This window comes from Camellia sinensis, chromosome 7 (genome assembly GCF_055761805.1).
Source record: "Camellia sinensis isolate YWXY chromosome 7, ASM5576180v1, whole genome shotgun sequence".
NCBI classification, from domain to species: domain Eukaryota; kingdom Viridiplantae; phylum Streptophyta; class Magnoliopsida; order Ericales; family Theaceae; genus Camellia; species Camellia sinensis.
In genome coordinates this window covers 20181462-20206938 of record NC_138967.1, presented here as the reverse complement: position 1 = coordinate 20206938, position 25477 = coordinate 20181462, and the positions used below count along the sequence as shown (strand labels likewise).

General features: G+C 37.5%; 2 pseudogenes; both read left to right on the top strand.

Moving 5' to 3' along the window:
• Window positions 1-2079: 2079 nt before the first annotated feature.
• LOC114259793 (putative calcium-transporting ATPase 13, plasma membrane-type) lies at window positions 2080-10762 on the top strand (annotated as a pseudogene).
• A 5403-nt stretch (window positions 10763-16165) lies between these two features.
• The window catches only part of LOC114264688 (putative calcium-transporting ATPase 13, plasma membrane-type), a 52011-nt pseudogene continuing 42699 nt past the window's right edge, over window positions 16166-25477 (top strand).

Genomic DNA, 25477 nt, shown 5'->3' with positions numbered 1-25477 from the left:
GATGGTGGGTGGTAGCAGGTAGATGGCGAGTGGTGGTGGTGGTGGATGGGTGAGTGACGGTGACGGGTGGTAGATGGTAGCGAATAGGTGGTGGTAGTGGTGGTGGTGGGTGGTGGTGGCAGGTGGGTGGTGGGTGATGATGGTGGTAGTAGTGGTGGTGGTGGTGGTGGTAGTGGGTATGTGGGTGACGATGGCGGGTAGTAGGTGGTAGCGAAGGGGTGGTGGTGGTGGTGGTAGTGGCAGGTGGGTGGAGAGTGAGTGGTGGGTGGTGGTGGGTGGTGGGTAGTGGTTAGTGGTGGCGGGTCGGTGACAGGTGGCTGGTGGTGGTGGGTGGCTGGTGGTGGATGGTGGTGGCAGGTGGGTGGTGAGTGGTGGTGGCAAGTAGATGGCAGGTGGTAGTGGCGGGCGGCGGATGGTAGTGGTGGGTGGTGGCGGGTGGATGGCAGGTGGGTGGCGGGTGGTGGTGGTGGTAGCGGTGGCGAGGGGTGGGTGGTGGTGGCTAGTGGGTGGCAGGTGGGTGGTGTCTGGTGGGTGGCTGGTGGGTAGTGGTGGCGGGTGGTGGGTGGTGGTGAGAGGTGGGTGGTGAGTGGTGGTGGCAGGTGGTAGTGAGAGGTGGGTGGTGGCTAGTGTTGGGTGGTAAAAAAAAAAAAAAACTGAAAACTCAAAATGAAAACACATTTTTTGTGTTTACATTTTTTGGCCAAATTTATAAACTGACACCACTGATTTATAAATCAAAAATTTTACCAAATAAGTTTTTATTTGAGTTTTTTAAATTTTTGTAAATATAAACAGAAAACTGAAAACGTAAGTGTTACCAAACAGCACCTATGCAATTTGTATTTAATTTTTCTATGATGATATTCTACATTTACTTCCCTTGGGTAAGTGTTACATGTACAGAATTAGAAACAAAATATATGGTGTGTTTTTTATTTATTTTAAATATAAATTATTTCAGCCACATAATGGCCTCGTTTGGGAAGTGGCTATTTTAGTAGGCTATTTTAGTTTTTGGCTATTTCAATAGGCTAAAATTTTTGTGTTTGGAAAGATGATTGGATTTTTTTGTGGTTGGATGTGATGTTTGTGAGAGAAAAAGTGAAATGATTATGGGTTTGATGTGATATTTTGTCTTATTAGCTATTTTAGCTTATTGTGATTTTTAGCCTAAACTAAGCTATTTTTTTTCTTCCCAAACACCCCCATATGTTAAGATAAATTGCACTTGCCTCCTTTAAAATTTAAAAATATATATAATCTATCTTATATTTTTGATATAATTACACTAGATTCTCTCGAGATTTTAATTTATGTAATACTTAAAAAAATTTATCGTAATTCGTGAGATGTATAGATGAAAGAATAATATTATCATCTCTTTTATACTAAAATATATATTGATTTTTATTTATTTCAATTTGGAAATGTTTGAAGCCCACAAAAAATTCTCACAATTTGACCTACAATGATGTGGTATAATAGATGTCAACTTTTGATTTATTACACACCCAATGATATTAGACTAAACTCTCTTGCCACATCATTGTGGATGAATTTGTAAGTCTAAGAGTGTGGATCTCTAGCATTTATCTTTCAATTTCTACCACCCTCTGCATTAGTTTTAATCGTTTTAACTTTACTAAAAGAGAAATTAATGTAATTATGTAAAACTTTTAGGGCTAACCGTGATTTTTTCAAACCTCATGGGAGGTAAGTGTAATTTACCCAACAATTTATTTGCATCAAGTATTATTTCACTCTATGGACTTTCAGCACCAATCGACATAGCGCAACAGCACCACCGAGTATTAGTTAAGTGAGCTACCCAAGAACTAACTACTAACGCGGTATGCAAGGGTTATAAATAAGAGAAAAGTTAGAGATCATGAAAATTATTTCATGAAAATGATCATGAAAGATTTATGATCCTTGGATTATCTTCATTAGTGTGTGGTGCTTTATTCCAAGTGTAATCCAAGGGTCACAAAACTTTCATGCGTGAAAGGTTTTCATGATACCTAACATTGTTGGATAACTCCAAGGGAATGACAATTGCCTACACAACCATTAATTATATATTATTTTTCTTTCGATACGAAAATCTCCATTTTTTGTGTTATCAAAGCATGATTTCAATATTTCAATCCAGATTGACTGGTTTAGACTCTGTACTCAATTTACACACCACTTGTTTTAGCAACAAAAACAAACAGAGATGGCATATGGCTTTTGCTACAATCTATTGTTCTAGGGCCTTCTCTGCTTGCTTGGAAGCCAACAAAAAGAGAAAGGTATCCCCTATTCTTCCTTCTAACCCAGTCATTGTCATCGATGTTTTTGAACCTCCACACCCCTGTTTTAGCAACATTGATAAGTCAAGCCTGACCCAACTTGTCAACAAGAAAAATCTAACCCAGCTTGTAGAAAAATATGATGGAGTTGAAGATTTAGCTTCTGCCCTCAAAACCAATTTGGAGCATGGAATAAATGGAGATGACAAAGAAGATATTTCGGACAGACACGAAGCTTTTGGCGCTAACACATATCGAAGACCTCCCACGAAATGTTTCTATCGTTTCGTGTGGGAGGCTTTGAAAGATCATAGTATTATGATCCTTTTAAGTCTGTGCAGCTCTTTCACTTGGCTTTGGCATAAAAGAAAATGGGCTGAAAGAAGGGTGGTATGATGGAGGAAGCATATTTGTTGCTGTCTTTCTTGTCATAGCAGTCTCAGCAGGAAGTATTTTCAAGCAGAATAGGCAATTTCTCAAATTATCTAAAGTTAGCAACAATATCCTAATTGATGTTGTGAGAAATGGGAGGCGGCAACAAGTTTCGATTTTTGAAATTGTTGTTGGAGATGTTGTTTGCTTGAAGATTGGAGACCAGGTTTCAGCTGATGGGTTGTTAATAGATGGTCACTCGCTACAAGTTGATGAATCAAGCATGACAGGCGAAAGTGAAAATGTAGAGGTAAATTTCATTCAAAATCCATTCTTGTTTTCCGGTACCAAGGTGGCTGATGGGTTTGGCCGAATGCTTGTCACATCGGTTGGCATGAACACAACATGGGGTGAGATGATGAGTACAATCAGCCGCAACGCCAATTAGCAGACGCCTTTACAAGCTTGACTCAACAAGCTAACCTCGGCCATAGGTAAGGTTGGTTTGGTCATTGCTTTTGTAGTTCTTGTAGTGCTGTTGGTTCGCTACTTCACAGGGAATACAAAAGATGTGAATGGAAATACAGAGTTCAATGGAAGCAAGACAAAAGTTGATGAAATTATCAATTCTGTTGTGGGGATTGTAGCTGTTGCAGTAACTATTGTTGTTGTTGTGATTCCTGAAGGCTTGCCGTTGGCTGTCACACTTACTTTGGTTTATTCCATGAAGAGAATGATGGCTGATCAGGCAATGATACGAAAGCTCTCTGCATGTGAAACAATGGGTTCTGCCACCATCATATGTACTGACAAAACAGGCACCCTCACACTCAACCAGATGAAGATGACAAAGTTCTGGCTCGGCCAAGAATCTATGAAGGAAAGAGGTTCAACTTCAATTTTAGACAATGTTCTTGAATTGCTCCACCAAGGTATCAGTTTCAATACCACAGGTTCTGTTTTCAAGTCGACTTCAGGATCTGAGTTTGAGTTCTCTGGCAGCCCCACCAAAAGGCAATTCTTTCTTGGGCTGTCTTGGAACTAAACATGGATATGGAGAAACTGAAGTAGAGTTGTACAATTCTCCATGTTGAAGCCTTCAATTCAACAAAGAAAAGAAGCGGCGTTTCAATGAGGAAGAAAGATGACAACACAATCAATGTGCACTAGAAGGGGGCTGCAGAGATGGTACTCACAATGTGTTCCCATTACCATGATTTCTCTGGAAAAATTAAGGTCTTGGATGATGTTGAAAGGAAGAAATTTGATCAAATGATTCAAGGTGTGGCCGCGAGCAGCCTTCGATGCGTCACTTTTGCTCATAAACAAGTTCAAGAAGAAGAGAATGAAGGTAAAAAATTGAACAAAATTTTGAAGGACAACAACTTGACCCTTTTGGGATTGGTAGGTATTGTTAACATATAATATACATCACACTATAGTGCATTTGTAGCTGTAAAGGGCAAACACCCACTACCACACACTTTCAATTTTATATTGTTTTTAATGTATTGTCTTATGCTTTCGGTGCTCCATTGTCTCCTTCTCCTCTCTATAAAGAGAGAGAGCTCATTCTCTTGTAAACACACAAATACAATAACAGACATTGTATATATCAATCTCTCATTTCAGTCTCTCTCTTTTCTCTCTCTCTCTTTACCAATCTTTCATGGTATCAGAGCACAGTAATACAATTCTGGCATTCTTCAATTTTGGTGCTTAGTCCCGTACACAGTGGAACTACACCAAACAGCTCGGAATCTCCTTACGATTCCAACGGCACCAAGCCCGTCACCAGAAACGCTCTCACCCGCTCTCACGCGCCGCCCTTTTGCTCGGCGCGTCTCTGCTTCCGTTGCCACGCTCACACGCGCCTTCACGCGCCTTCCACTCTGCCCTTTCGTGCGCCGCGCCTGCTACCGTGCACCCACGTGCGCCACTCGTCTACCGTGAGCCGCGCGTGCGCCGTTCCGCTATTGTGCACCCTCGTGCGCCATTCTGCTACTATACGCCGCACGCCCTCTCTGCTACCATGCGCCGCACGCCCTCTCTGCTAACGTGCGCCGCTGACATCATTTTCCATCCTGCTGACATCATCTCTACACAGCCCACCTTTCCTAGCTATTTTCGACCTTCCGGACTCACTGGTACACTCTGTTTTACCTAATTTTGCTCCTACAGGTCTATTCCTATCAATTTAACCCTACGCAACTATTATTATGGATCGTCATGATGCCTCCCATCCCATTTCCGCTATTTTGAATGGTTCCAACTATGTTCTATGGGCCCAAGCCATGTCTTCCTTCCTCAAAGGAAAGAAGCTCTGGCGAATTACCATCGGGGACATGACCCAACCGGTGAAAGACACTGCTGAAACCAGTGTTTCTCCTGCTACTCCTACATATGAAGATCGCCTTGAGGAATGGGACAGTAAGAATTACCAAATCATTACCTGGTTTCGAAATACTTCTGTTTCCTTTATCAGTCTTTAGTTTGGTCGCTTTCAGCTTGACTCTGTCACTACTCCTGCAAAAGACATCTGGGATTTTTTGAAAGAACGATACCAGACTACTGGTCTTGCTCATCAATATCAACTTCAAAGCCAACTTAATCGGATGCGCCAAGAATCTAGTCAGTCCATCAATGACTTCCTTTCTCAAATGTACACCGTTTGGGACCAGCTTGCTCTTTCCGAACCGACTTGGCCTCACCAAGAAGATGCTGTTTTATTTACTGCCTATCGAAATCAGCAAAGGTTGGTGCACTTTCTCATGGCTCTCACTTCATCTTTTGAGCCCGTACGTGCCTCTCTTCTTCATCGCCATCCTTTGCTCACTCTGGAACAAGCTATTTCTGAGTTGCTATCAGAGGAAACTCGTCTTGGTACTCTCCAAACTCATCATGTAGACTCTGTTCTTGCCACTCCTCCGTACCGGCCATCATTCACCCAGCGGACCACTGCCTGCCTCTACTGTCAGAATCGGGGCCTTCCTTCAACACATCTCCTGGTCAATTGCCCCGTCAGAACCTGCCGATACTGCAACAAACTTAGTCTTGGTCATCTGCAACAGGATTGTTTTCGCAATCCATCCCGCTCATCCTCCAACAGCCACTCTTCTCGCGGTGGTTCTCCTTGGGAGAGCTTTCATCGTTCCGGGAATCAGTCTCATTCCGGGAATCAGTCTCATCACACTGTTGCTGCTGCCGCTGAGGGTTTTTCTGAGTCTCCTGCTCCGTCAACCCCTCTCTTTTCTCCAACGGATGTCGAGGCCATGTTCAAACACCTTCTCTCCCCTTCTGGTACACCTCCTCATACTGCTTTGTCTGTAATTCCAGGTAACTCTTCTTGGTATTTTGACTCTGCCTGTTGTAATCATATGACCTACAGTTCAACTATATTTTCTTCCATCTCTTCATCTCCTCATATTCCCTCAATTCAAACCGCTGATGGTTTTCTCATGACTGTCCGTCATATTGGTACTGTTTCCACATCTTCTTTATATTTACCTCAAGTTTATCATATCCCTGCTCTCACCTTAAACCTTATCTCTATTGGTCAATTATGTGAACTTGGTCTAACTATCACCTTTTCTACTACTAATTGTTTGGTGTAGGACCCTTAGACGGGGCAGACTATTGGGATCGGCCGTAAGCACGGACGTCTCTATGAGCTCATTCACCTTCATGTTCCTGACTCCCCTCAGATCGCTGCTCCTGCATCTGCTTCCTCATTATCTCCTTTTCATCTTTGGCATTGTCGCTTAGGGCATATTTCTATTAATCGCTTAAAGTCTTTGGTTTCTAGTGGACAATTGGGTCATGTAATTCCAGATACTTTCGATTGTATACCCTGTCAACTTGCCAAACAACCTGCTTTATCATTCAATAAAAGTACTTCTGTTTCCTGTGCACCTTTTGATCTTATACATTCGGATATTTGGGGCCCCTCCCCTACTACTACTATGGGGGGATCTCGTTATTTTGTTGTTTTTATTGATGATTTTTCCCAGTTTACTTGGATTTTTCTCATGAAAACTCGGTCTGAACTCAAAACCCTTTATTATCGATTTGCCCAAATGATTCACACCCAATTTTCCAAATCCATCAAACTTTTTCGCTCTGACAATGCTATGGAATATCGGGATTCAAATTTCCTTTCTTTTCTTCAGAGTCATGGTACACTGCCTCATCGTTCCTGTGCTGGCACGTCCCAGCAAAATGGCCGTGCTGAACGGAAACATAGGCATATTCTTGACACTACTCGTGCTCTCCTTCTCTCTTCTTCCTGCCCTGAAAGCTTTTGGGGGGAAGCTGCCCTCACTGCTGTCTACACTATCAATTGTGCTCCTACCCCTGTCATCCATAATCAAACTCCCTTTGAACGTCTGCATGGCACTCCCCCTCCCTATACTAATCTTCGGGTTTTTGGCTCTACCTGCTTTGTTCTCCTTCAATCTCATGAACACACCAAGCTTGAATCTCGTTCTCGTCTTTGTTGCTTTCTTGGGTATGGAATTGAACATAAAGGTTTTCGCTGTTGGGACCCTATCTCTAAACATCTTCGTATCTCCCGTCATGTTGTTTTTTGGGAGCACCAAATGTTTTCCTCCCTATCCTCCTTTCACTTACCTGCACCTTCCACTAATGTACTGTTTACTAATCCTTCCATAGATCTCTTCTCTGATGATTCTGATACAGGTTCCTCCTTCATTGAGACGCCCTTGCTCACTCCTACTCCTGACCAGACTGCTCTCCCTGAAGGTCCACCTCTCCCTGCACCACCTTCTTCTCCACCGGTTCTTCCTCCCACCGATCCTCCTATGGGTCGACCACACCGGGTAACTCAACCTCCTATCCACTTTCGTGATTATATTGTTGGGTCTGCTACCTTTTCTACATATGAACCTACCTCCTATCGTGAGGCTTGTACTAATCCTCTTTGGCAGCAAGCTATGACTGATGAACTTCAAGCCTTGGACAAAACTCATACTTGGGATCTTGTTGATCTTCCTCCTGGCAAAACTGCGATTGGCTGCAAACGGGTTTACAAAATCAAGACTCATTCTGATGGCTCTATTGAACGTTACAAAGCTCGTCTTGTTGCCAAGGGTTTCAACCAGGAACATGGGATTGATTATGAGGAAACCTTCTCCCCTGTTGCTCGGCTTACCTCTGTTCGCAGTTTACTGGCTGTTGCTGCTGCTCGCCACTGGGAGCTCTTTCAAATGGATGTCAAAAATGCTTTCCTCAATGGTAATCTTCTTGAGGAGGTCTACATGCAACCTCCACCTGGGTCTACTTTTCCCCCTCATAAGGTTTGCAAACTACAACGTGCCCTCTATGGCCTCAAGCAAGCACCCCGCGCTTGGTTTGATAAGTTCAGTTCTACCATTCATGACTTCGGGTTCACCTCTAGCTCCTATGACTCTGCTCTTTTTATACGGACTACTCCTCATGGTACCACTCTTCTCCTTCTGTATGTGGATGATATGATTATCACTGGTAATGATGCAGCTGGTATTCTCCACCTCAAACGTTTTCTCCACCGTCAGTTTGAGATGAAAGACCTTGGTACTCTTAACTACTTTTTAGGCCTTGAAGTCTCTCATGATTCTACTGGTTCTTATTTATCTCAGGCCAAATATGCATCCGATCTTCTGGCTCGTGCTGGTCTTACTGATTGCAAAACTACATCTACTCCAGTTGATCCTCAGATTCGTCTTACTCCTCTCGATGGGGCTCTCCTCAATGATGCTACTCTTTATCGCTAGCTCGTCGGTAGTTTTGTCTATCTCACAGTGACTCGTCCTGACATTGCCTATGCTGTTCACATTGTTAGTCAGTACATGTCGGCTCCTCGCACTCCCCACTATACTGCTCTACTCCACATCCTTCGATACCTCAAAGGCACTCTGTTCCATGGCCTTCACTACTCTGCTTCCTCCTCTCTTGAACTGCGTGCCTTTTCTGATGCTGATTGGGCTGGGGATCCTACGGATCGACGCTCCACCACGGGATTCTGCTTCTTCCTAGGGATTCTCTTCTTACTTGGCGTAGCAAGAAACAATCCCTCACTGCCCGTTCTAGCACCGAAGCTGAATACCGAGCTCTTGCTGATACTACTCAGGAACTTCTCTGGCTTCGCTGACTCCTCACTGATATGGGTGTTTCCTCTTCTGGCGCTACCTCTCTTTATTGTGACAATCAGAGTGCCATTCAGATTGCTCACAATGATGTTTTTCATGATCGCACCAAGCATATTGAGATTGATTGTCATTTCATTCGACAGCATGTTACACGTGGTACTGTTCATCTTCTTCCTATTGCTTCTGCCGATCAACCTGCTGATATTTTCACCAAGGCTCATCCTCCTGGGCGCTTCCGTGATCTTGTTTTCGAACTCAACTTGGTCGATGCCTACCCTCCTTGAGTTTGCGGGGGGCTGTTAACATATAATATACATCACACTATAGTGCATTTGTAGCTGTAAAGGGCAAACACCCACTACCACACACTTTCACTTTTATATTGTTTTTAATGTATTGTCTTATGCTTTCGGTGCTCCATTGTCTCCTTCTCCTCTCTATAAAGAGAGAGAGCTCATTCTCTTGTAAACACACAAATACAATAACAGACATTGTATATATCAATCTCTCATTTCAGTCTCTCTCTTTTCTCTCTCTCTCTTTACCAATCTTTCATATATAAAGGATCCATGTCAACCTGATGTGAAAAAAGCTGTGAAAGCTTGTCAATATGTTGGCGTGAACATCAAAATGATCACTGGTGACAATGTTTTCACTGCTAGAGCTATAGCCACTGAATGTGGGATACTTGGGCCTAATCAAGACATAAATAGTGGAGCAGTGGTAGAAGGTGAGGAATTTCGCAATTACACGCCAGAGGAGTGATTGGAGAAAGTTGATAAAATCTGTGTGATGGCAAGATCTTCCCCATTCGATAAACTTTTTATGGTGCAATGCCTGAAACAGAAAGTCCATGTTGTGGCAGTTACTGGTGATGGCACAAATGATGCACCAGCATTGAAGGAAGCTGATATTAGTCTTTCTATGGGAATTCAAGGGACTGAGGTGGCTAAAGAGAGCTCAGACATTGTCATTTTAGACGATAACTTTGGTTCTGTAGTCACGATCTTGAAGTGGGGAAGATGTGTTTACAACAACATCCAAAAATTCATCCAATTCCAGCTCACTGTGAATGTTACTGCCCTTGTTATCAACTTTGTTGCAGCAGTTTCAGCTGGTCAAGTCCCACTTACAGCGGTCCAGTTATTGTGGGTAAACTTGATCATGGACACGTTGGGTGCATTAGCTCTAGCCACAGAGAAGCCCTCCAAGGAGCTCATGGAAAAACCACCTGTAGGTCGGACTAAGCCACTCATCTCCAACATTATGTGGAGGAACTTGCTAGCTCAAGCATTCTACCAGGTAGCCGTGCTATTGACCTTACAATTCAGAGGCGAATCAATCTTTGGGGTGAATACAAATGTCAACGACACACTGATCTTCAATACTTTCGTGCTCTGCCAAGTTTTCAATGAATTCAATGCAAGGAAGCTCGAGAAGAAGAATGTTTTCAAGGGAATACACAGGAGCAAGTTATTTTTGGCAATCATTGGGATAACCGTTGTTCTTCAAGTGGTTATGGTGGAATTCTTGAAGAAATTTGCGAGCACAGAGAGGTTGAATTGGAGGCAATGGGCAGTATGTATTCGATTTGCTGCAGTATCTTGGCCGATTGGTTGGCTTGTGAAGTGCATACCTGTTCCAGAGAAGCTATTTTTCAGCTACCTCATATGGAGCTATACAAAAAACTTGTAAATATGAATAGTTAGGTACTGAATATTTGATATGTCGTAGGTGTTGCTACTGTTATCATTATGTATATTCAATTACTATATTTTAAGTGTTGGTTTAAGATGTAAGGAAATAATAAAACTTGTACTTTTGTCTTAGACATACCAGAAGGTAATCTTTCAAATTATTGTTCTTTATCCATCCTACATGTTGAGGTGCTTAAGGATATAGAAGGGTCGATCAGATCATATTTATAAACCAGAGCTGATTTGAAGCAATCTGGTGCTAAAATCAGTTTGAAAACTGTTTGTACTCATAAATGGCATACTGGTTTGGGAATTAGACCTCTAAAACAATGTAATAAATAATTGTCTCTTAGCAGAAAATCAGATTCAATAATCTTTTTCTTTTTGTTTTTTTTTTTCTTTCTTGTAATTGGAGGTTGTAGCCTAAGATGTGTCATAGGTATTACTAATTTTATCATTATGTTTGTTCATACCGTATTGTAAGTATTGTTTTATTACATAAGGAATTGTAAAAGCTGTATTTTTTTTTTTATAGTAAATTTCGTACAAAGTAGTTTATGGAACGGTTTTAAGCTTGTTCGTTTATCACGGGGACACTAAACAATTACTAAAACCACAATTCTGGGTCACCCTTTTAGTATTCACTCAAATAAGGAGAGATGCCGCAAAAAATATTCAAGATGGTTGAAGAAGATATGAGGGCAAAGATCAGATCCTGAAGCTATAGCTGGAAGTCATAATCTATTTTGGTTCCTTGACATTGTCAAAGCTTTTTTAAGTTGATATCGTTTTTTCTTCAAGGAAAGCTTAGTCTAGAGACAGGTCAGCTTTGTTAGTTGTACTATTGTTTTGTACAAGGGGTATGCTCCTTCTTTTTAGCTTTGTTTACACAGTTTCACTACCATTGAATTATTAATTACCTATCAATTTATTATTATTATTATTATTATTATTTTAAAATGAAGAGCAATTTTGTGACAGTAATGGTTTTCTATTTAAATTCTTCGTGGAACTTGCAAGACTAAGACAGTAGTAAGATGGCCCTATTTTTTTTTTTATCAAAAAGAGAAAACAAGTCGAATTTGAAGAGGCTTTAAAGAAAGAGAGAACATACAGACTATATTGCACACCATTTGATCTCAAAATTTCACTATGATCTGGTGAAAGAAATCCATTCATCATTTTTGACACATTTAGTTGATGATTCTGATATTTATTGAGGAGTTCCCGGCAGCTCAAGAATTTCAAGGAGGCCACTTGTTGGAATACATGTCTGCAAATGTCACCGAAACTTACATTTAGCATTAATAGATCATTGGATTTGGTAATTTTGATGTTCTACCGAATCATCTTTGAAGTGTTTTTAAATGCAATCAAATAGATGTTTAGAAATAGTATTTGCAAATTCAGAATGCATCAATTAAGCCACACACACACACAAAAAAAAAAAAAAAAAAAAAAAAAGGGAAAAGAATTCTTCACCATATTAGTTCGACTAGAAAAGCTAGAACTTGGCATTTGGGACGGAAAGGGGAAAAAAAGAAGAATAATTTAGTATATAAACCTATATTTTGCAACATAACATTGATGAGTGATAAAGGTTGATCTCTCTTTCTTATGAAAAAAGGGCAAAAATAGCAGAGGAATATAATTGAAAAAGGAAATCAAGGCTTAATGTATTCTCTGAATCTCTTGGTGCACTACTATTTTTTATTTTTTATTTATTTAATTTTTTCTTTCTTTGAACAATATTCCTTCCTTGAACAACAGCTGAAACAGAAATAAGGTTGAGGACTCTTGACCAAAACAATATGTACTGAGAAAGAATGACATAACATAATCAAAATAGGACTTCAAGGCAAACACGCAAGTATATTAGTCAATAGCAGCATGTTAAAATTTGAGATCATGTACACAGAAAATAGATAGAATACAGAAAGCAATTGCAAGCATGGTAAACAAACAGAATTCATGCAGAGTACATTCAAACATCTAATTTTCCCACACAATTCATGCAAAGTATACAGCATCCAAGTAGCAAGTTGAGGCAAGTGTATTGCATCTACATGGACAATTTACTTCAATTGAATATAAAGGAAGACAAGAAAATTTATGACCTGTTTAGAGGTAGGATATGGAGATTCCAAAAAATGCCAGCAACTTTGCTTCCTCCAGAACTTCTTCCCCACAATTGCATCATGTACGTCTATTGGGAGATACCACCAAATTAACATAGAGAGAGAGAGAGAGAGAGAGAGAGAGAGAGAGAGAGAGATACCAAAAAGTAATAATAATGATGATGTAATTACCTGAAATTTGGGGTAAGTTTCTGTAGTTAGAATTCATTGTAAACATATCTTCCCTACATCAAGACCGTGGCTACAAAACCGAAGTTATCATCTAAAATGAAAATGTCTAAGCTCTCTCTAGCACCTCAGTCCAAAGAATTCCCATGGAAAGTCCAATATCGGCTTCCTTCAATGTCGGTGCATCATTTGTGCCATCACCAGTAACCGCCACAACATGGCTTTTCTGTTTCAAGCATTGCACCATGAGAAGTTTATCGAATGGGGAAGATCTTGCCGTCACACAGATTTTATCAACTTTCTCCAATCGCACCTCTAGCATGTAATTGCCAAATTCGTTACCACTGCTTCACTATTCATCTCTTATCCCTAATGGCTATAGCTCTAGCAGTGAAAACATTGTCACGAGTGATCATTTTGATGTTCAGTCCAGCATACTGACAAGCTTTCACTACCTACTGGACACCAGGCCAACATGAATCCTTTATACCTACCAGTTCCAAAAGGGTCAAGCTGTTGTCCTTCATTCTTTTCTTCTTGCACTTGTTTATGAACAAAAGCAATGCATCGAAGCCTGGTCGCGGACATATTTTGAATCATTTGATCAAATTTCTTCTTTTCAACATCATCCAAAACCTTTATTTTTCCAGGGAAATTATAGTAATGGGAACACATTGTGATACCATCTCTGCAGCTCCTTTCCAGTGCATGTTGATCGTATTGTCATCCTTCTTCCTCATTGAAATGCCGCTTCTTTTCTTTGTTGAATTGAAGGCTTCAACATGGAGAATTGAGAAACTCTGCTTCAGTTTCTTAATATCCATATTTAGTTCCCAAGACAGCCCAAGATAGCAATCTTTTCAGTAGGCTGCTGAAGAACTTGAACTCGGATCCTGAAGTGGACTTGTAAATAGAACATGTGGTATTCAAACAGACTCCTTGGTGGAGCAATTCAAGAATATTGTCTGAAATTGAAGTTGAACTCCTTTCCTGTATAGATTCTCGGCCGAGCCAGAACTTTGTCCCCTGCATCTGGTTGAGTGTGAGGGTGCCCATTTTGACAGTACATATGTCGGTGGCTGAACCCTTTGTTTCATAAGCAGAGAGCTTCGGTACCATTGCTTGATCAGCCATCATTCTCTTCAAGGAATAAGCGAAAGTAAGTGTGACAGCCAATGGCAAGCCTTCAGGAATCGCAACAACAACAATAGTTACTGCAGCAGCTACAATCCCCACAATAGAATTGATAATATCATCAACTTCTGTCTTGCTTCCGTTGAACTCTGTATTTCCATTCGCATCTTTTGTATTCACTGTGAAGTAGCGAACCAATAACACTACAAGAACTAGGAAAGCAGCAACCAAACCAACCTTACCTATGGCCGAGGTTAGCTTGTTGAGACGGGCTTGTAAAGGCGTCTGCTCATTGGTGTCGCGGCTGATTGTGCTCAACATCTCACCCCATGTCGTGTTCATGCCAACCGATGTGACAAGCATTCGGCCAAACCCATCAGCCACCTTGGTACCAGAAAACAAGAACGGATTTTGAGTGAAATTTACCTCTACATTTTCACTTTTGCCTGTCATGCTTGATTCATCAACTTGTAGCGAGTGACCATGTATAAAACAACCCATCAGCTGGAACCTGGTCTCCAATCTTCAAGCAAACAACATCCCCAACAACAATTTCGAAAATCAAAACTTGTTTTCGCCTTCCATTTCTCACAACATTAATTGGGATATTGGTGCTAACTTTAGATAAGTTGAGAAATTGCCTATTCTGCTTGAAATTACTTCCTGGTGAGACTGCTATGACAAGAAAGACAGCAACAAATATGCTTCCTCCATCATACCACCCTTCTTTCAGCCCATTTTCTTTGATGCCAAAGCCAAGTGAAAGAGCTGCACAGACTTAAAAGGATCAGAATACTATGATTTTTCAAAGCCTCCCACACAAAACGATAGAAACACTTCGTGGGAGGTCTTCGATATGTGTTAGTGCCAAAAGCTTCGTGTCTGTTCGAAATATCTTCTTTGTCATCTGCATTTATTCCATGCTCCAAATTGGCTTTGAAGGCGGAAGCTAAACCTTCAACTCCATCATATTTTTCAACAAGCTGGGTTAGATTTTTCTTGTTGACAAGTTGGGTAAGGCTTGACTTATCAATGTTACTGAAACAGGGGTCTGGAGGTTCAAAAACATTGATGACAATGGGTTAGAAGGAAGACTAGGGGATACCTTTCTCTTTTTGTTGGCTTCCAAGCAAGCAGAGAAGCCCCTGGAACAATAGATTGTAGCAAAAGCCATATGCCATCTCTGTTTGTTTTTGTTGCTAAGGCAAGTGGTGTGTAAATTGAGTACAGAGTCTAAACCAGTCAATCTGGATTGAAATATTGAAATCATGCTTTCATAACACAAAAAATGGAGATGGTGGTAGAAATTGAAAGATAAATGCTAGACTCACACTTTTAGTCATCAACTATAATGTGCCAAGCGAGTTTGGTCTTTTGAATTTTATTAATTTGATCCTTATATTTCCTATCTTGTTCTACTTTGTTCCTTTTTGCTTTTCAGTGTTGACCCTAAGGTTCTAATTATTATATTCTTGCCTCTTAAGTTTTGTTATATTATAAAAATACCTTCTTTTTTCTTTTTCTTTTTATCACACAGTAGATATTTTTTATCTTTTTTTGGGTGAATAATATTTTTGATCTTGATAAAAAAAAGATTTCTTCAATTATTTTTTCAACTCTCCTTCTAGTAGTTTCTGTAGTAGTACCAATATCTATTAAATGTTGCAAAAATTTGCGACCTTGTTAGCAATTTCCAATTTGTTGGAGCAACTAATTATGATTTAATAACAAAATTTTAATATAAAAATGTTGGTACACACTCATATAACATTAACAATAATTTGGGAGATTTACCAATAAATCCCAAAATTTGAACTTATGAACCAATTTGTCCCATTTTTATTCTATTAAACTGTTTAGTCCCATCTTTCTCCTATCACACACAGATACACACATACATTGTGAGGGGCAGACAGACACACACACACATATACACACACAGATACACACACACAGATACACATAGACAAACACACACACACAGATACACACAGACATACACACACATACATATACACACACAGATACACACAGACAGACACACACACACAGATACACACAGACAGACACACACACACAGATACACACATACATTGCGAGGGACAGACACACACACACAATAGCTAATCGATGCGACGCCGTTGCTGACCGATCAGATCTTCCTGAGCCGCCGGTTCGTGCACCGCCCGCCGAGCCTCCGCGGCAGTCGGAGAATGATGCGCGAGCCAGAGTTGAGGGTAAGAGAGGCGGCGGCGGAGCAGATCGAAGCGAGGCAGAGCGATTGGGCGTACTCGAAGCCGATCGTGATTCTGGATCTGTTGTGGAACTTCGCGTTCGTGTTCGTTGTTTTGTCGGTGTTGGTGGTGAGTCGGAAGGAGTCTCCGACGAAGCCTTTGAGGCTTTGGATTGTTGGATACAGTGTGTGCTTCACATGGTTAATAAAAAAAAAAAATCAAAAAGGACCAAATCAACCCACCAACAGGACTATTTGGTATAATAGAATAAAAGTGGGACTATTTGGTATAATAGTTTGTGAAGTAGGATTTATTGGTAAATAATCCCAATAATTTTGTGTATTATCATGTCTATTTGTTTAAGTTGTTGGTTTTTAAGCATATTATATTTCTAAAATAAGAACAATATTTAAAGAATTTGACTGAACACAGTCAATACTCTACTAATAAAATTCTTAAAAGAGCAATGTAAAATTTTATCCATATTAACACTTCCAAATAAAAATAATGATTTAGCAATAGTCGCTCCATATTAAAAATAAAAGAAAATAATCAATTATGCAGATATTGTAGTGAAAATTTTAATCAACCTAAATGCAATTCTACATACACACAATTTTACAAGGATTTTATAATTATACTAATAAAGGCATAGGGCCTTATAGTAATTAATACAACTTTTGGGTTAATAGTTTATTTTTATATTTCCTTCTGGGATGAAGTTGATTTGGAATTAAAACTTGAGGGATTTAATTGTCACAATTAGAATTACAGTGACTACAATGAAATAGGTGTCAAACTTGAGGAACGATGGCTTTAATTCGCCCTTAATTTTTTTTGTGTCATAGAGATTGTCATTGTGTATGTCACTACAGCTAGACTTATTTATTTTGATGATTTATTTAATTATGTTTTAATTTGTTTGGAAGAGAAAAATAGAATCAAAATTTATTTTGATGATTTATTTGAAAGAGAAAAATATAATCAAAATTTATTTTGTCCAATTATTTCTCACCTAAACCTTTATCCTAAATGTTGTTAGAATGTGTTTAATATTTGAGTAAATCGGGAGTTCAAACAGCCCAAAAACAGAGGTTTAAATAGCCCAGCACAAAAGCAGTTCAAAATGTTCAAGTGGAAGATATTCAAATTTGTAATAATGGAATGGAAGGTATTCAAATCAGTAATGATGGAATACAACGGCTATAAACGGCTATAAATTCAAATCACTACAACGGCTATAAACGGTTATAAATTCAAATGAATACAACGGTTATAAACGACTATAATTTTCAATATATATACCAAAGCCTCTAATGTAAACAAGCTACAAAAAAAACCAGAAAATATTCTTTGATCTATAATCACTCACATCTATTCTCTGAAAAATTCTCTGAGGAGTGTTCTTCAATTTTTCTTTACATCCTCTTTCAAAAATTATATACTGAGACGTATAGCTTTAAGCCCATCTTTCCTGTGTGAGGTTTATAGAAAAACCAGAGCTTCATTTTTATATCTATCTTTGAGAGATAATTCTTGTAGCTTTCTGTGAAAGCAAAAACACCTTCTTTTCAACCTTGTAAGAGTGTAGTACACTTAGCGTTCTTCACTTAGAAAGTCTGTGTAAAATCCGTGGAGGATTACTCCATTTGTAAAGAGGTTGCTAGCACCCCCGTGAAGGTAGAGCATAGTGGAAAATCTCAAGTGAAGCTTGAGGAGTGGACATAGGCCGAGTTGAAGCCGAACCACTATAAATTTGTTTGCCTCTCTCTCCCTTATCTCTTTATTTTATTTAAATTGTTGTAACTATATTTCACATTTTCACTGTGCTAAAATCATTAACTGACATAGTTGTTAGAATACTGGTTTTAATTATTTTTATTTCATTAACTATATTTATCTATTGTGCTAGTCATAATTTTATTAGGGTATTATTAATTTTTAATTGTAAAAACCTAATTCACCCCCCTCTCTTAGGTTGTCTTTTGGGTAACAATTGGTATCAGAGCCTAGACTCTTGTTTTAGATTTAACCATCTAGGAATTTCGATCCATGGCAACCTTAGCTGAAGGACAAGCCACAAATAGGCCACCATTGTTTGACGGAAACAACTATAGTCATTGGAAGGATAAGATGACCTTATACCTACAAGCCACTGATTATGCCATATGGATTATTGTCACCAAAGGTCCAAAAATTCCTACTAAATTAGTAGACAATATTAGTGTACCTAAAACTAAAGATGAATTTGATGAGAGGGATCATAAATTATTGCAAGCCAATGCTAAAGCCAAACTCACCCTTGTTTGTGGATTAGGCTCTAAGGAGTATAATAGAATTTCAAGTTGTGATTCGGCAAAAGAAATTTGGGACAAACTTGAGGTAATGTATGAAGGTACAAACCAAGTGAAGGAATCTCGTATTGATATGCTTATTCATAGTTATGAATTGTTTAAAATGAACTCTGATGAATCTATTTCAAGTATGTTTACTAGATTTACGGAAATTGTAAACTCTTTGAAATCTCTTTGCAAAACTTGTACTAACAGTGAGTTGGTAAGAAAAATTCTTAGGTGTTTACCAAAGAATTTGGAAGCAAAGGTCATGGTCATTATAGAATCCAAAAATCTCTCCACACTTGGATTGGATGAGCTTATGGGTTCCCTTATGATTCATGAGATCACCATGAAAGGACATGATGATGTTGAAAACAAAAACAAAACATTTAAAGCCTCAACAAATGAAGAAGAACATGAAAACTCTAGTGAGGATGAAAGCTATGCCATGCTTAGTAGAAATCTCAAAAAGTACTTCAAGAAAAATAATTATGAAGGAAGAAGACCTTTCAAGAAAGAGCTTATATTTGCTATAAGTGCAAAAACCCTGGACATATGAAGATGGATTGTCCAAAATTGAAGAATCATAGAAAAGACTACAAAAGAAACAAAAAGGCCATGGTAGCAGCTTGGGGAGAAAGTGAAGATGAAAGCTCAAGTGATGAAATTGAAAATGAAGTAGCCAACTTATGCCTCATGGCTCTTGAAGATGAAGACTCTACTCAAGATGAGGTAACTACTCTTTATGAAGAACTTGAAAGTGCATTCCATGAACTACAAAATGAATTTAGAAAAGTTTGTGCCAAAAATAATGTATTGAAGAAATCTGTTGCATCTTTATCTATTAATGTAGAAGAATTAAAGAAAGAAAAAATTGTTTTGAAAAATAATTTTGACACCATCTCTAATGAGAAAATTGCTTTACAAAACAATGTTGATGATTTAACAAAAACACTTGAAAATTTTGTAAAAGGTCGAGACAATTTTAACATGCTTCTTGGAAATCAAAGATGTGTTTTCGATAAGGCGGGCATTAGATATGACCCTATTAAAACAAAATAATATCAATACAATTTTTGAAAAGGCACCTCTCATGACGCACCCTCATATTACTTGTCATTATTGTAGAAAGAAAGACCATTATATATCTTCTTGTCCATTCAAAAATAATATAAACATGGGAATTAAAAAGATTTGGATTGTTAAGGGATCTAACAAAGCTTACCAAGAAGGACCCAAGAAACTATGGGTACCAAAAACCAACACTTGATTGTCCTCTTATAGGTTTGTTTTAAGTCCAAAGCTAAAGAAGGGAAGTGGTACCTTGATAGTGGATGTTCCAGACACATGACCGGAGATAAATCATTCTTTACTAAACTATCATCGAAAGATGGAGGATTTGTTACTTTTGGAGACAACAAGAAAGAAAAAATCATCGGTATTGGTAGCATCTGTATTTCTCCTAACCCTTATATTGAAAATGTTTTACTTATTGATGGACTTAAACATAACCTACTTAGTATTAGTCAATTATGTGATAAAGGTAATCGAGTTATTTTTGATAAATCACATTGCACAATTGAAAGTACAAATGATAAAGCTTTATTCGTTGGTAACTACCATGATAATGTTTATGTTTTTTATCTTAATGATCTCTATGCTAGTGATGTTAAATGTTTATATGTTAATAATGAAAATAGTTGGTTATGGCATAGAAGACTTGGTCATGCTCATATGGATTTAATTGCTAAACTTTTGATAAAAGATTCAAAAATTAAATTTGAAAAAGATCATCTTTGTAGTGCTTGTCAACAAGGAAAACAAACTAAAACATCATTTAAATCAAAATCTCATATTTCCACAACTAGATCTTTACAACTATTGCATATAGATTTATTTAGTCCCTCAAGGACATCTAGTCTAGGTGGTAAACGTTATTATCTTGTTATTATTGATGATTATTCAATATTTACATGGGTTATGTTTTTAGCACACAAAGATAAAACCTTTTCTTCTTTCACAAAACTCTGTTGTAGAATTCAAAATGAAAAAGGCTTTGTTATTACTAATATTCGAACCGACCATAGTAGAGAACTTGAAAATGAGAAGTTAGAATTGTTTTGTGATGAGCATGGTGTTGGATATAATTTTTCAGCATCTAGAACCCCTCAACAAAATGGTGTAGAAGAAAAGAAGAATAGAACTTTAGAAGAGATGAGTAGAACAATGCTTTGCGAAAATAATCTTCCTAAATATTTTTGGGCCGAAGCCGTTCACAACGCATGCTATATTTTAAATCGTGCATTAATTAGACCTATTCTCAAAAAGACTCCGTATGAACTTTGGCATGATAGAAAGCCCAACATTAGTCACTTGCATGTTTTTTGTTATAAATGTTTTGTGCATAATAATGGTAAGGATAACTTAGGTAAATTTGATTCAAAATGTGATGAAGCAATTTTTCTTGGCTATTCCTTAACTAGCAAAGCTTCTCGTGTTTTTAATAAAAGAACTCTTGTTCTGGAAGAATCTACACATGTGACATTTGATGAAACTAACATCTCTACTCAAAAGCAAATTGTTAGTGATAATATAGATTTGGAACCAAATGTGGAAAATTCAAGTATTTACAAAGAAGAGAACCAACCATGTAAGTTGAATAAAGAGATTGAACAACCTATTCTTCCACCTCAAGAAGAAGGAGGAAACAATGATGATTTGCCAAGAGAATGGAAGTTTGTTCATAATCACCCTAAGGATTTAATCCTAGGTGGCCCTATAAAAGGTATTGAAACTCGCTCTTCACTTAGAAATATTTGTAGTAACTTGGCTTTTCTCTCACAGATTGTGCCTAAAAACTTTCAAAAAGCCGAATTCGATGAACATTGGATGATATCTATGCATGAAGAGCTTAACCAATTTGAGAGAAACAAAGTGTGGAAACTTGTGCCAAAACCTAAAGATCATACCATTATCGGTACCAAATGGATCTTTCGAAACAAGCTTGATGAATCCGGCACAATTATAAGAAACAAGGCTAGACTAGTTGCACAAGGATACAATCAAGAAGAAAGTATTCTTTTCGATGAAACCTTTGCTCCGGTTACTAGATTAGAAGCCATTCACATGTTACTTGCATTTGCATGTTTTAGAGATTTCAAACTTTGTCAAATGGATGTAAAAAGTGCCTTTCGTAATGGTTTTATAAATGAGGAAGTTTATGTTAAACAACCCCCAAGTTTTGAAAATCTTGCTTTTCCAAATCATGTTTTTAAACTATCAAAAACTTTATATGGTTTGAAACAAGCACCTCGTGCATGGTATGAACGATTACTTAAATTTTTGATTGAAAATAATTTTTCTAGAGGAACGATTGACACCGCACTTTTTGTTAAAACTAAAAATGATGATTTCCTTATTGTGTAAATATATGTGGATGACATTATATTTGGTGTTACTAATGAAACCTTGTGTAAGGAATTTGCTAAGTGTATGCAAGGTGAGTTTGAGATGAGTATGATGGGAGAGGCAAATTATTTCCTTGGGCATCAAATCAAACAATATAAGGAATGAATTTTGATCAATCAAGCTAAGTACACAAAAGAACTACTCAAAAAGTTTGATATGTATGACTCAAAAATAGCTGGAACATCTATGAGCACATCCATTAAGCTAGACAAGGATGAAAAAGGTCAGTCCATTGATCAAAAAAAATATCGAGGTATGATCGGCTCACTTCTTTATTTAACTGCAGGTAAACCTGATATTATGTTTAGTGTTTGTATGTGTGCTAGATATTAATCAAATCCTAAGGAATCACATCTCAGTATTGTTAAAAGAATTTTTAGATATCTTGTTGACACTCAAAATTTGGGACTGTTTTATCCTAGAGGTGTTGCATTTGATTTAATTAGTTACTCGGATGTCGACTTTGCCAGATGCAAACTTGATAGAAAAAGCACCAGTGGCACATGTCACTTTCTTGGTAACTCATTAGTATCTTAGTTTAGTAAAAAGCAAAATTCTGTTGCTTTATCAACGGCCGAAGCTGAATATATAGCTTCCGAAAGTTGTTGTGCCCAAATACTTTGGATGAAACAACAATTGGAGGATTTTGATTTGCATTATGATCATATCCTTATTAAATGTGATAATACTAGTGCCATCAATTTAAGCAAAAATCCGGTTCAACACTCACGAACAAAACATATTGAAATTCGATATCATTTTTTAAGAGATCATGTTCAAAAATGGGATATTGTACTTGAATTTATAAACACCGACAAGCAATTGGCGGATATTTTCATAAAACCCCTAAGCGAGGATCGCTTCAATTTTATTCGTGACGAGCTTGGAATGTCGATTTCTACTTAAAAAGTTTTTTATGACTGTGAAACTTGAATTTTTGTTAAAATGATATATGTGTATTGCTACATTGATAAGGAAACATTTATATTAGTTGAATGCTCTCAAGTCCTTCACACATTTATTCTCCTATCATTTTTCTCCTCCTCCTCTAGATTCTACCCCATGATTTCCTTTTGATAATGTCACAGGGGGAGAAATTATATGATGTTATGTATTATGATATTATTTATTTGAGAACTAATCTGATGATTATGTATTTATAGTTTGATATCTTAGTCTCATATCATGTCTCTAATTAAAGCTTATTTATTACACATGTGCTAACCTATGTATTTAGAAATGAATTCGGGGAGCATGACTTGAGGGGGAGCCTTTCTTACTCCAAAATCAAATCAAAACATCATTGTGTGCCATCATCAAAAAGGGGGAGATTGCTAGACTTATTTATTTTGATTATATATTTAATTATGTTTTAATTTATTTGGAACAGAAAAATAGAATAAAAAATTACTTTGATGATTTATTTGAAAGAAAAAATTATAATCAAAATTTATTTTGTCTCATTATTTCTCACCTAAACCTTTATCCTAAATGTTGTTAGAATGTATTTAATATTTGATTAAATCGGGAGTTCAAACATTTCAAAAACAGAGGTTCAAACAGCCCAGCACAACAGTAGTTCAAAAGGTTTAAGTGGAATATATGCAAAGTTGTAATAATGGAGTGAAAGATATTCAAATTAATAATGATGGAGTACAACGGCTATAAATGGCTATAAATTCAAATGACTACAACGGCTATAAACAGCTATAAATTCAAATGAATACAACGGCTATAAACGACTATAATTTTCAATATATATACCAAAGCCTCTAATGTAAACAAGTTACAAAAAAAACTAGAAAATATTCTTTGATCTATAATCACTCACATCTATTCTCTGAAAAATTCTCTGAGGAGTTTTCTTCAAATTTTATTTACATCCTCTTTCAGAAATTATACACTGAGACGTATAGCTTTAAGCCCATCTTTCCTGTGTGAGATTTACAGAAAAATCAGAGTTTCATTTTTATATCTATCTTTGAGAGATAATTCATGTAGTTTTTTGTGAAAGCAAAAACACTTTCTTTTCAACCTTGTAAGAGTGTAGTACACTTAGTGTTCTTGACTTAGAAAGTCTGTGTAAAATCCATGGAGGATTGCTCCATTTGTAAAGAGGTTGCTAGCACCCCCATGAAGGTAGAGCATAGTGGAAAATCTCAAGTGAAGCTTAAGGAGTGGACATAGGCCGAGTTGAAGCCGAACCACTATAAATTTGTTTGCCTCTCTCTCCCTTATCTCTTTATTTTATTTAAATTGTTGTAGCTATATTTCACATTTTCACTGTGCTAAAATCATTAACTGACATAGTTGTTAAAACACTTCTTTTAATTATTTTTATTTCATTAACTATATTTATTTATTGTGCTAGTCATAATTTTTATTAAGGTATTATTAATTTTTAATTGTAAAAATCGAATTCGCCCCCCCTCTTAGGTTGTCTTTTGGGTAACAACTACCTAAACCCCGTACTCAAAGGGTAGATGTTGTGACAAGTCAAAAACTGAGATCATAACAAATTAATAATACAGTAGAGTAAAATAAAAAGGTACCCAAATATTTGTTTAATTAAAACATATACATTGAAGATTTTATTTATTTACATTACCAGAGTTAGACTATAATTACAAAGTGCTTTGTGTCTATACCCCACACACTGATCCTGCTACTTCCAGCTTATGAACAAGGAATTAACACCCCTCCCTAAGCCTCATCACCTAAAAGTGCATAATAGCTATAAGCATATGGTAAAGTAAGAAATATTATACTGTGAGCATAAAGGCATAAAAATCATCATGGATAATTATTTAAGCTAAACAGAGAATAGTTGATTCGAATAAATCATTTTAAATAACAGAAACAAAATTGCAGAAATTGTATAGCAAAATAATTACAACCACGATATAGAACATAATAAAAGGTTAATGGATCCATGACAAATAGAGAGTCACAAAGTAACTGATCAGAGGGCCAATGGTTGTTTAAACTCCCAAGGCAGAGGACCGTCAGAGGGTCACTAAAATGACAATTCAAATGATTAATGGTTATTTAAGTCCCTCAAGACATGGGACTTTTGTGGTGGTACTTATAAAATAATTGTTCAAAAAAAATCTAATAAACAGTTATATTCATGAGTTTTTCTTTTTAAGAAAATAGGGTTCATTTGACAAATAATATACCCTAAAAACTAATATAATGTGCACAATATAATTTACATAAAATAATTTAAAATATAATAAAACTCACCTAAATATTAATTCCTAATTTTTCCTTTACTTCACCGTTCATCGGAGCTTACTTCCTCTACTGGCTTATTATATTTTTCGTTTGCTATTTAGTTTGTTTCTCCTTCCTTTATACCCAGCACAAACTCACCTAGAAGTGTAAAATTGGCCCACAACTCGTGGGCGGCCCGATCCATTTAGGCTCGTTTGGGCCTGAACTCAAGCTCAGCCCAAGACCCTAGGCCGGGGCTGTCACGACCCCAAAC